The sequence below is a fragment of the Lacerta agilis genome, chromosome 3 (assembly GCF_009819535.1).
Source record: "Lacerta agilis isolate rLacAgi1 chromosome 3, rLacAgi1.pri, whole genome shotgun sequence".
Lineage (NCBI taxonomy): Eukaryota > Metazoa > Chordata > Lepidosauria > Squamata > Lacertidae > Lacerta > Lacerta agilis.
Window position 1 is genome coordinate 69291258 of NC_046314.1, and position 13995 is coordinate 69305252.

General features: G+C 41.5%; 1 protein-coding gene across 8 annotated transcripts in view; it reads right to left on the reverse strand.

The window, feature by feature from the left end:
- PDE10A (phosphodiesterase 10A) overlaps window positions 1-13995 on the reverse strand; it is a 185619-nt gene that overhangs the window by 57762 nt on the left and 113862 nt on the right. The window lies entirely within an intron of this gene.

Sequence of the window (13995 nt, forward strand, 5' to 3'; positions counted from 1 at the left end):
TCCCCAGACATTAAGCGATTTCCCCCCCGGACACTGTTTCCGACTGCTGTGTTCCAGTTATGTCCGGGAAATTCCAGACGTATGGCAGCCCTATTCCCACCCTATCTCCCACCTGCGTGTGTGCTATCCATTGATATAGCTCTAAGAAGCAATGGTTTGTGCACGTGGGCTGAAAGCAATACACAAGTCTCTACTGCTAAGTGGGGGGCGGGGGGAGCGAAGGGCGAAGAAACTGTCATTGCCAGACAGCACTGTGTGATAGCAGCTGAATGATGGAGTGTACTAGGACTCCTCTCAGCAGCACAGTGCAAGGTTAAGACCTGAAGAGTACCCCATTTATCTCGTAAAACAAAACAAAATAGGAGCTATTTCCAAATATATTTCTTCTTCCAAAGAAAAGCATATGAATAGAGACAAGTATGCACACACACACACACACACACACATAAACAAATCGTAGTTACGATTTGGATATAACCACAGACCTCAAGTTATTGCACTGAAAGGAAAGAGAATGTGGAAACTTATAAAGGAGGTATTGTGACGATTTTTTTTTCCAAAGGAAAGGAATTGTACATAATGAAAATATACCATGTCCCACTGCAATGTCACCAGATTCATTCAATGGAATTACAATTGGCAAAAACATAAAAAAATGGTACACATGTAGTTGGCTGCTGAGGCAGAGATGGCCCAATTCTGAGCTTGAGCCGTTGTTGCTCTTCAGTGGTTCAAATGTGGCTTTCCCACAAGTTCCAAAAATGAAACAGGGCAAAAGTCTCTGTCGGCATAATTCAAGCTTGACCTAGCCTCACACATCTCCCTCCTAGTCATTACACGGAGACAGAGGTGCTGATTCCAACAGTATTTATTCCCAGAAACAAATGGCCAAAAAGTTCCCTTCATAGGTTTCGAACATAAGGCAAAAATCTTGCATGCGAGTACTGACAAACCTCCTAAAGCTGGTCCACCTGTTTTGTGTGTCACGATTCATCCCTGCTTCGTTGTTGATATTGTTGAACTACAGCTCCCATCATCCATGACCAGTGGTCCAGCAAGTATGTCTGTCTTTCACACCTGCAACTTGTACAGCAGGAATGGGAAATGTCCAGATGTTTTGAGGCTATTGCTCCCACCATACTGGCCAAGGCCAATGTGAGCTAGCATCCTACAGCATCAGGAAAGCTGCAAGTTCCCTATCCCTGTTCCACAGCAGGGGTCAGCAACCTTTTCCAGCCGTGGGCCGGTCCACCGTCCCTCAGACCATGTGGTGGGCCGGACTACATTTTGGAAAAAAAATATGAACGAATTCCTATGCCACACATATAACCCAGAGGTGCATTTTAAATAAAAGCACACATTCTACTCATGTAAAAACACGCTGAATCCCAGACGTCCATGGGCTGAATTGAGAAGGCGACTGGGCCACATCCAGCCCACGGGCCTTGGGTTGCCTACCCCTGTTCTACAGCATGAAAATAAAGACTCTCACTTTAAAGATAACGAGTGGGTAACAGCGGCAAACAAAAGCACAGTTCTGAGAGTACTAAAGTAATCAAATACTAAAGTAATAAAATAGGTTAATCTGAAGAAGTGTGCATGCACACGAAAGCTCATACCAAGAACAAACTCAGTTGGTCTCTAAGGTGCTACTGGAAAGAATTTTCTATTTTGTTTCAAATACACAAATAAACTGAAAGCAACAATAATAGCCTGACAGACAGGGTAGACAGAAAATGTTAACATACATGACAGAATGTCATTATTCATGACAGAGTCATTTCTGTGTCCTCACTTACCCTTACTTAAAGCCCATTGATGTCCGTGGTCCTGTTTATGCATAATAATGCAGGATCACAGTCACTGAGACTAAAACAAGTATCTTCAAAACACCATACTAGAAAAACAACAGCTTACATTAAAAAAAAAAGCTGTTCTGGTCGCCTCATAACTTTGAATTTAGCATGCAAGATTTTCCTGATCCTACAAGTTTTTCATTGCAAAAATCCATTTCCTATCTTCACGTTGCGAGAGTAATACGAAAGAAATATTTTTCAAAGATGTGTCGGAAACAAGTGCAGCAAATCGCCTTGAGGGAGTAAGTTGCATGTTTTCACAAACAGAAAACACACTGAATACAAAAGTGTTAATTAGTTCTGCTGGGGACAGAACTAATTAGAATAACTCCTTAACTACTGCTTCTCACTGTGAATGCATGGATAAGAAACATTTGTTTCAGCACAAATAATAATAATAAATTCCTTCAACATCATTATTTCTACATTAATATTTTTATATAATGCTTCTAAAGCATTCAAAGCACTTCATATACGCTCACAATCCTTGTAAAGTAAGTCAGTATTATTCTTATGGGGGGCATTGTGGCTGAGAGACGTGCCTTATTTATGCATTACTCATGTGTAGTAGAACTGGGTATCAGGGGAATCAGCTACACAGCTGCAAATAAAACGTTTTAAATGTGTTGTAAAGTGCAATACTGTATACAAATGTGACACTAGACGGCAACAGTGAGCTATGCCAAATTCAATGTATTTTTCAAAAGAGCATTTTCACAGCATTGTTTATATGTGTGTAGATTCCACCCTGAAGTAGCATCTAGGCACAAGGAGCGGCTTGCAAGTCTGCCATTCTATTCTGACAATTGCTCACAATGCATGTATGTTTGTTTTCAATAATCCAAAGTCAGGAGTAAGACTAAATGTGCAGCCCCACTCTGGTCTGTTGAGCATGGCCTGTAAGCAAGTTACACATGTGCAGGGATACATGGTCTGCCTAAGGCTACCTACCTAGTGAGCTTTGAATTATAGACTTACCAGCTGACAGTGCCTTTTATCAGCTTTGGGTCATCAACTTCACACTTAACTGGGTAGTGATAGCCTTGCCACAGTTATCCATGTTCTTGCTACCTTCTTGTTAATATTTTATTACAATGCACTTTGTGTGGAGCTGGCTTCCAAAACAGTCTAGAAATTTTTGTCAGTCCAAAAAAGGGTGGCAAGCTTGTTAACTGGGACTGGGCAATCTGACATTACACCTGTCCTCCGAGATTTGCCTCCCAGTGTTTCTTGGCTCAATTCATGGTGCTGGTTTTAACTTCTAAAGTCCTGGATCATTTGGGGACAGATCACCCCCTCCCACATATAGCTACCCTGACAATGAGGTCAGTCCTGAAGGCCCTTCTCCAGGTGTCCTCACCACATAAGGTGAAGCAGTTGGCTACCAGGAAGAAGGCTTTGTCGGCTATAACACCCTGATAACGGAATGTACTCTTCAGAGAAGCTCACTTGGTGCCCACTATATCCTTTTTGATATGAGGACATTCTTATTTTCCCAGACTTCTAAGCAGATGTTTAATGGCTCTTTAGCAGCATTTAATAGATGAAATGCAACATGGCACTAAGAGGTTTTTTTCCATCAATGCATGCATTTCTGCTTGTCAGGCAGAACCATGTCTCCTCTCTGCCCCCACACTGTTCTGTTGGTTCTGCTGACCCTCCAGAGAAGATTTTCTTTTGGGAGGGTGCACGGGGGGTGGGGTGGGGTGGGAGAGGTCTTGTGCACTAGCTGGAGTCCTTCTGCTGGCTTTCACCAACACACCAGGTTAGTTGAATCCAGTCAAATGTTTTTGTTTTTAGATCTGTTGCACTGGTTGAGAATTCTATTGAATTGTTTTATTCTTATGCTGCCTAATACTTTTTTATGCCAAATTCTGCATTTTAAAATTTCTAAATTGTATTTCTGGAATATTTTAACTTAGCATTGTCAGGTGGCCAGGGAAAGTTTGGTTATGGAGCAGAATATAAATGTAAGTGAAATCTCTTCTGCTTTTAAATTATATATATATATATAAATGTGTGTGCCACCATTCAATATTCCTGCTGAATGATGGGATCTAGTGCTAAGAACATGCAGGATTGCTTCAAGACAGTCTGTTTCATTGAGCATACATTTCCATTTGTTTCCAGGGAGATTAGAGGGCATTGGGTGTTTACTGAGTATTTGTTCTGATTAGCTAGCAGGGAGATTAGGTGACATTACACCAAGCAGATGCTGTCCCACTGTCCTGTCACTTTCCTTGTTGCAAAAGTCTGGTGCCAGGACTGGTTGGTTGGGCAAGAGCTCCAAACCAACTTTAATTATGCAACCTGAACTGGCCAATTGGATCCCACCCAAAAATAGAGACAAACTGGAAGTGCACAGCATCATAAAACACAATAATGTTTACATTGCATATAGATGCAAGTACCGTAACCCAATCCATAGGTTCACCCAACTCTTATGTTCACAGAGAACCCCTGAGTACGTTAGAACATAATAGATCAAGATGCATTACTGTAAATCATTTTTTAAAAATGAATTTTGTAGAACTATGAATGTATGAGTTTCTAAAAAACCAATGGTAGAGTAAGATATCCACAACTGTACTAATCCTAACCTACACCCCACCCCCAGGCACTGCCTGTTAATAAGTCTTACTTCAGAGTCTAGACTGATTGCAAGGCTGTGACCTTAAATTGGCCTTTACATTCTAGGAAGGCTTTTCCCACCCTGAAGTGGGAAACCACAGGAGGCTCCAATAGGGTTTTTAAAAAATAAAAATAAAAAATGCTCCACTATGAGACAGGATGGTACATCCCAGAGAGCTAAGTAATGTCCTACAAATCCTGGGAACAGGAAATTCCTACCCTCTGAATTCCTATTTCAGCATGCAAAAGGGAGGGGGGATTCTGCAGTTTATTAGGATGACAGAAGGACTGGCCATGCCTTTGTGGTCCATGCAAGAGGAGTGAATCATCATAACAGAATACCTTCCTGCCTCTTATCAAGACAAAATCCACAGGTAAGAAATCCCTTTTCGTAGTAATTTTTTAAGGCATCCATGGCATGTGTGTACACTTGCTTCATTTGGATTAGAAGCTAATCCCATTAAATGAATCCCTTCTTTGTTCAAAACATCAGAATTCAACAGTAATTTTATAATATCCTTTTCAAGTCAGACCTTATTAAAATAAAAATAAAAATAAAGAATCACAATCCATTTAAGTGAAGAATGCACAGCACAAAACAAAAGCCCTAAGCATGTGAAACCTAATAGTAGTACTTGGTCAAAATCTGCCAACCACTAATAAGCAGAATGTGTTTTAGTGGAAACAAATTTATAGTATCATTTTCAGTTACAGAGAATATAATTGATTTATTCTCTTATAGAATCCAGGCTTTGTTTTCCCACCATAAGGCCCTTATACCAGGCATAGGCAAAGTCGGCCCTCCAGATGTTTTGGGACTACAACTCCCATCATCCCTGACCACTGATCCTATAGCAGACAGGATCTTCAAGAACTGGAGAGACCTCAAGTTCTGAAGGGTGAGCAGCATATAAAATCCTTTTTAAAAATAATGCTTTTTCACATGCTACCTTGATATGGATCTTTTATCTACTATCCAAAAGGCAATACCATTTCACAACTGCTTTTTCCCGTTTGTTGGGTTTCCTTTTACCTGCTTTCAATCTCTGCATTCCCACTATTTTCAAAGGAAAATAAGGAAGCGCAGTAAATAAGAGCAAGGCAAGGGAAACCTTTAATTAAGAGGCATGATTAGAAAGAAGATGGATACTTCTTCCCAAGAAAATGTTTCATCTGTTAGATGATAATCTAAGCCTTCAAAACCAACATTTTTTCCTGTGATTACTGTTGTTACATGTAATATGTGGGCTAAATTATAAAGTTCAGCCTTAATTATGGTAACTCTGCATAAGCATTAGGAGAAGCAGACCTCAAGTTTTTATGGATTGTTCCCTGCTTAGACTAAAGAAAACCAGCGACTTCCTTTAGCACAATTGCAACAAAATTATCATTTGAACTTCTTGTTAATTTCATTTGACAGCAATGTCAGATTTATAAATCAGATATATTAGCTCCCTCTATTCATTGGTTTGCTGTTACTGAAGAAGATTGACAGGAGACCACATGCAATAAAGTTTCATGCTCAGTTGTGCCTATCCAAATATTAGCCCGCAAAAACTTTCAAAGGCACCATTTACTGCTCTTTGCCCATGAGCACTCCATACACAGAACACTAAAATATTAACACTAGTTATTTCAAAAAGTTCATGATGTAAGATTTTTGCGGTTTGGCATTCCCCCATTTCCCGCCAGTGGACATTACCAGCTTTTTAATCAGTTAGCACAGGATTAATTATTTTAATTTCCCACCCTCACATCCCAAATACTGTTTTAATCAGTTTCAAAGCATAATGTTCTCTCCTATTTATGTGATCTAGTGCCGTCTCATTTGCTAATCTCATATAAACTGAGCAAAATGAAACCCAAGGCCATTAAACTGATGCACCCTGTGAGAACACTTAGGTTACAAAATAAAGTTATTTAACACGCTAGACAATAAAGGGAAAATAATCTTCCTTTAAAAATCACTAATTAAATTCTTCACTAAAATATTTTGTAAGTTAACCATTCCAGGAAAAAACAAAAACCAATGTAGCGTTACATTAATGAGCTCAATTTACAAAGATTTTTTTTACCAATACAAGGGGCTCACTGAACATCGAGGATGTTACATTTCTTCTGATGTAGTACAATTGCATCTTGCACAGGGGTTACATTCCGAGGATGGTGCACATATACAAAAACCTGTGTGCCAGAACCCCCTTGCATGACCATCCTTAACTCTCAAGCAAGGCAGAGAGCTGATGAAACATATAGGCATAGGAGCCCCTCAACAGTAGATTACGCCCACCAGACTGCAGAAAAATAAGTCCAAGGAATGGTATCCAACTAACTTGTTCCAGCAACACGAAGATTCCACATTCAAGGTATTATCCCACATGCTATCAGTTGTATTCAAGAGTGTCCAACTGACTTTAGTGATTTCATACATGAGCTAAATCAGGGGTGGCTAACTTATGGTCTGCAGGCTGAATTTGATTCCCCAGGTGATTCTGCATGGCAAACAAAGCCTCTCGGTAATTTGGCTGCAATTTTTAAAAAGGGGTTTTGTTTTTTAACAACAGGTGGCACTGTTGTCCTCACACTGTTTTGGCGAGATCTTCGCCAGTCTGATAGCAGGGCTTCTTACCTTTGGAAAAGAGTCCCTCCTCCTTCTGCTGCAGCACCATTCTTAGATCTTAGAGAGGCCTAAGAAACAGCAGAAACACCCCTCTGTTTCCTATCTCAAAACCTTGATGATGATGTGCCAGAGGCAGAAGGGGTTCTGTGTGTATGTGCATGTGTGTCTGTGTTCATCCGTCCCCTCTGAGGTTGAGTGTGCATGTGCACATATAAATTGGGCTCAGGTTAGCACGCGGGTGGCGCTGTGGGTTAAACCGCAGAGCCTAGGGCTTGCTGATCAGAAGGTCGGCGGTTCGAATCCCCGCGACGGGGTGAGCTCGGTCCCAGCTCCTGCCCACCTAGCAGTTCGAAAGCAGGTCAAAGTGCAAGTAGATAAATAGGTACCGCTCCAGCGGGAAGGTAGACGGCGTTTCTGTGCACTGCTCTGGTTCGCCAGAAGCGGCTTGAGCGAGATGAGCGCCGCAACCCCAGAGTTGGACACGACTGGACCTAATGGTCAGGGGTCCCTTTACCTTTACCTTTAGCATGTGGTTCTCAGAGAGGTGGCAAATCCTCAATGTGGCCTTTGAGCCAAAAGAATGTTTAGCTGGCCCTGAGCTAATGACTGCAGCCTAGGTATGTAATAGCTACCGGTAGATATGAATGCTAATTCAGTTCATTATTTAAGGAAATGAGTACCTAAGTAGAAACTTTTAAATCATGGTTCAGCTATAGACTACAGAATCTTTTAATGGGTTGTTGAAGTTTTTTAATTACTGATGGCCATGCAACTCTGAAAGGGGAACACACATAAATGTGGCAAGAAGCAGCAAATACCATGAAACCTCAGTTATATTTGTGCAGTCGCAAACATAATTAGGCCATATTTGTATGGAATCATCACTGCATCCACTAGATGTGGCATTTAAGAGCTGAATAGCATCAGTAATTATGGGTGATTTTAAAACTCCAAGTGGACCTACTGAAATCACCTGCCGAAATCAATATGCTTATGTTACTTAAGTTCATCCATTTTAGTAGCTCAACTCTGAGTATGGGTAATGCCAGATATCACAGTATTAAATTTTAAAGCTAATACCTTTCAATGAAGATAGCCATTACTCAAATAAAACCAGTATTATCACTCTTCCCTCACATAATAGCTGAAATATCACACGGACACCTTTCTCACTGATACAGGCTAACATTCATGTTAATGTTAGATTTTGGCAGATCATTACTGCTTAGAACAGCATAAAAGGGGAGGGTACGCAGCTTAAACAGCGTTTCTAACCTAACATTAAAAATGGACCTGTATAAGTTTGTGCACAGTACCTGCTCATGCACTTATTATGGGCTCCCCTTGCCAATACAAGATCAGCTCCATCTATGCTGGCAGCTTTTATCTCCAATTGAGAGAGGGAAGGTGAGGGAGTAGGCAGAATCTGGCACCTACTACCCACTGCACCTACCTAACCCGAGTACTGAGTGTAGCTTTTTAGAGCCAGAACTGCTTTCTGCACGAGGGTCATATGAGTGTACACTACACTTGAAACTGTGCGGTAATAATGCATAGTACAGAACTCCCTGCAGAGCACATATGGGCTGCATGCAGCCCTCACATTCTTTCCCTGCAGGCAGCTGTGGGTTCAGTCCATGCCATTCAAGCTGTGCCTGCAAAGGAAAAATGTTCCTTTGTATCCCTGACTTGAATTCAAAGAGAGAATCAGGAGCAATCCATCCTAAATCTTCTTTCCTTTTAGTCACTGCTTAAAGCAGGCTTCCTCAACCTCGGCCCTCCAGATGTTTTTGGCCTGCAACTCCCATGATGCCTAGCTAGCAGGACCAGTGGTCAGGGATGCTGGGAATTGTAGGCTCAAAACATCTGGAGGGCCGAGGTTGAGGAAGCTTGGCTTAAAGTCTCAAGTCACAGTTTGAGCTCATGCCATATATGGCAAAAGGTCTGGAAAAGTTGGGCATCAATTGCCATAAACAATTGTAGAGGGAAGTTTTTAATGTTTGATGTTTTGATTTGTTGGAAGCCACCCAGGGTAGCTGGGGGAAACCAGTCAGATGGGCAGCATTAATTTGGGTCTAATTAGGTCCATGAGCTGCAGGTTTCCCTCCAATGCTGCAGCACTTCAGCTCTTCCTTAAATGGTTTTTAATCCACAGACTACAATGCAGGAAGTGCAGCATGCTGTGAACACAAGTATTTTCATGTCAGAAACAGAGGCTTATCATTACTCATACTGTTTTCTTCTACTAACTTCCTAAAGTGACATCTGTCTCCAACGAACATGACATTCTTGTTAGATCTCTCATGGCTCTGCTTCATCTATCCATTATGCCCTTTGATTTTGCTTCTTTCCATAGCCATGCACATTCAAGCAGTGGTGGAGACCAGCCCTCGGGCCCAATTAATCCCACCAAGCCTCCCCATTTGGCATACATGGCAGTATCGACCAAGCCACATCCACCTGCCCTGCACCTGACACCATATGATCCTCAGGCCTTGCAAAGTGCCACATGCCAGGCTCTGCAAGCACCAATGGCCAGTTGTACGTCATGCCTTGCAAAGCACTGCGCCTTTATTCCCAGTCTGATTTCAAACTACAAAGACAAGAAGAGGTCACCTGATGTCACTGTGGCACCAGGTGACTGACACGACACGTGGGTAGCCTCACCTGACTGCCAAGCCTGGTCCACTGGGTGTCTCCCCAGCAGTAAACGGAGAAAGGGTTGCTGATATATCCAGAAGAATCCAAGAATTTTCTCCATTCTTCTCTAAGTAATTATTATGCACATCTTACCTAGTGTCTTTTTTCTTTCTTTCAGTAAGCCATAATTCACTGTTCTCAAGGTACTTTGTAATGGCAATGTAAAAATTATACCAAAAATAACACTCATTTAAACGTAGCTGATCACCCATCTGTTTTCATAATTTCCATTTCACATGAGAAATCTTGAAAGAGCTATTTGAGAGTGGGAAATATTGAGGGAAGTAAAGTTACTCTTATAAAAGGGCATGAAGTTACAGCCACGGAAGCCCCATCGGACATTCGGGTTCCGAAGAACGTTTGCAAACTAGAGCACTCACTTCCAGGTTTGCGGCGTTTGGGAGCCAAAACGTCCGAGTACGAAGGAATTCAGGATCCAAGGTACGACTGTATGAAAAATTATTGGAGGACAGATCAATCAACAGTTGTTAGCAATGGTAGCAAAACAGAACCTCCAAGTCCAGAGGCAGAGTTAAAGGTGCTGTGAACCCAAGAAGAACCTGGTAGGTGACTGTTAGAAAACGAATGCTGCACTAGATGGATCCTCAGTCAGAACCAGTGAGGTTCTTTTAGTCTTATAGTACACGTTTTAAGAACTGTTCTGTGTTGCTGAATCTTAAATGTCTGACAAATTAACAAAAATGTTCTCATGTCATAGAAAACTGTTTTTCACTGTCAGCTGATAAATCTGAAAAACTCAAAATAGAAAAATATGGCCAAATAGCTATTGAGACAAATTTTATTCCAAATGCTACAAAGCTGTCCTACATAACAACCGAGAGGCATGATACAGACAGAACTGTCTTTAAGTTTGAAACAGAACTATAGGGGTTGCATAATTAAACAAATAGTCTCAAGGGAAGGGCGGGGAGGCAAGGTAAAGGTAAAGGGACCCCTGACAGTTAAGTCCAGTCGCGAACGACTCTGGGGTTGCGGTGCTCATCTCGTTCTATAGGCCGAGGGAGCCGGCGTTTGTCCACAGACAGCTTCAAGGTCATGTGGCCAGCATGACTAAACCGCTTCTGGAACCAGAGCAGGGCACGGAAACGCCGTTTACCTTCCCGCTGGAGCGGTCCCTATTTATCTACTTGCACTTTGGCGTGCTTTCGAACTGCTAGGTTGCACGAGCTGGGACCGAGCAACGGGAGCTCACCCCGTTGTGCGGATTCGAACCGCCGACCTTCCGATCAGCAAGCCCTGGGCTCAGTGGTTTAGACCACAGCGCCACCCGCTATAGGGTGTTGCATAATTAAACAAATAATCTCAAGGGAAGGGGGGGAGGCAAAGTAGTAACTATGTAATAATTTGTTGCAATGTACATTTCAGTAACAACCAACTATAGGCATGATGGGTGTCCAAATAGCTTTAAAAAATTAATGCACAGAGTAGGAACATTTTTTTCTTCTAAACAGTGATATATTGAGTAAAGAAATTATTTCTGAGTTAAATAAAGAAATATATACACAGTGGTACCTTGGGTTACGTACTCAATTCGTTCTAGGTCTTTGTACGTAATCCGAAACGTACGTAACCCGAAAAACGCACTTTGCGCATGCGCGAAGTGCACAGAATGCTTCTGCGCATGCGTGGATCACGCACACAACAGGAAATACTTCTGGGTTACGGGAGTTTGTAACCCAAAAAGTACACAACCCAAAGCGTACGTAACCCGAGGTACAACCGTACAGCCATCCTTGGGATTATATCTGAATATATTTACACATCTATTTACAACCACCAAAATTGAAATGCAGCATAATCTGTTATTTTTATTTATTTATTGTATTTATATCCCACATTCTTCTCCAAGGAGCTCAAGGGGGCATACATGGTTCCTCCCTCCTCATTTAATCTGCACAACAACCCTGTGAGGTAGGTTAGCCTAACAGGCAGTGATTGGCCCAAAGTCAGCCAGTGAACTTTGTGGCCAAATGGGGATTTGAACCCTGGTCTCCCAGATCCTAGTCCAACACTCTAATCACTATGCCATACTTGGGCCAGCAAGAAACTCCAACTAAGTAAAAAGTTGTAGTATGTAAAATTTTCAAAAATCTATTTGCAAACCATGTGCTATGTAATGTTTTGAAATAATGTATAAATTCTAAGTAGTAATCTGCATTTGGTACCCTTTCTCTCTTTTCTGGCACAATATATGGACTTGCACCTTAAGCTTCTATGGGGAGAAGTCCACTCATAGAATGCTCCAACTGGCCAAAGGTGCAATTTTCACTTAATTCTCCTGCCCCCTCCTGCCCCCTTTTCATGAACAGACGGAGCCCTTCTGTTTGTGTTAGGGCAACTGAAGATCAAAGCTCTGACTATTTTGCAATACAAACTTCAGAACTTACGAACAATTTCCTTAAGCCATGCAGAATTTAGCTGAGTCTTCCGATTTTACAAACACTGCATGTTGCATTCCGTATCTGATTCCAACAGCACAAATGAAGTAAATATTGCACATGGTGATTTAAACACTTTTCTGGTGGACATTCGTGCCTGCCAAGTAATTTAGGAATAATACTAAATAGTTTGAACAGACAGGATTCTGGCTCTGTTTAAAGGAAAGCAATAAGATGGTTTTGTTTTTTTAAAAAAAAATGCTTCAACAGAGCTGCCTTTTTCAGACAAAGAACCTTTCTTCCTCTCTGGCGCACATGTTTGGGAAGAGAGCCAAGGTGCTACTTATCAGCTGTTTGACATCAGGGGAGGACTGTGTGCGTCAGAAGGCCCAGTGGGGACTCCTGAGTTATGGCAATGGACCATGTGGTTCTTATCAGCTTGTAAAGCCTTGCACTTCAACCACTGCAGCGTTAACAGGGAGAAAAGGAGGGGCAGGAGAATAAGGTGATTTAAATAAACGTGAAGATTTGAAGGCTTCCCAAGCTATCGCAGGCTAAGTGTGCTGCAGCAAGTAGCACTATGAATAAACATAACTTCTTTGGTTTAAGCTCTTCTCACCTCCCTCCTGTAGTAATTACATAATGACAAAGTGTTCAAAGCAGAGGAACCCTGTTTCCAGAATCAATTGTTCATAAAGAAACAGGAGTATGTACCCCTGGGATGTGGAATACAAGATGGACTGTTAAATAGCATCCTAATTATTTCAATAATATTCACATACATTGTGAATACTCTGTATTTACAAGACAGTTTGTCAGGTCTGGCATTTACTTCTGAACACCAAAAATAGCATCGTGTTTTATCTCTTCTTTCTTCTGCAGCAAATACCTTGTTCGGTGGAATTTCTTCATAGGCTGCCTCATGCCAGTATCTAATGTAAGGGCCAGCTAAGTTTGCAACCGTAGAATAATCCATAGGCAGCGTGGAAGCGTATGGATTGTTCCTTCTCCAACTATCAAGGTCTGAAGCAATATTCAGCCTAGAACACATGCTGATAGGCACCATTGGCTCACGGAGATGGAAGGGAAACGTTAGCAATTTACTTCCAGAAATGTTTTTTCAACCTACAGCTTGCTTTAAAAAAAAAAAAAAAAAGTTGCTGCAATTTTTTTTAAAAAAATGGAAGTATTTAACTTGTTTTTAGCTTTCATTGAAATGTCTATAGATATGTCGTCCGAGCAAGTTCCCAAAATCTATCATGAATTTTGCCTTGTCAGAATCTGTTGGCAATCAAACTAGGCAGACCTTCTACTTCCCAAGTAATTTCACTCACTTCAATTTGAATTCTTTAACTTCCATTTAAATACTTACAGATGATGAGTGAGACTGAATGGTACCCGTGTACAAGCAGAAAGGACTTCTGCTTGCACAACAAAGGTTTACCCTTCCTTGTCTCCTTCCTGCAGCCGCCTGTGCCCTCAGAAGCCACTGGCAGGAGGCAGCTGACATTATGTGTCATATAACTTCACTTTTTAAGAAGTCTAGCTTTGCTTCTGAAAACCTACACTTGAAGAACGAAGGAATTCAGACGTTCACACACGCAACACTTGTAACTTTAGTTCATCAAAAAAAGGTGGGTGTCCTTCCTAACTGCAGGTTCTATGAGACCAATACAACTACACACAAAAAATATGAATTCAGCAAATTTTGTTGAAGTTACGTAATCTCTTTGCTTCAAAGCATGCTTAAAGAAATGCTGTTGAAGACAAAAAGAATGCTTATTAGAGT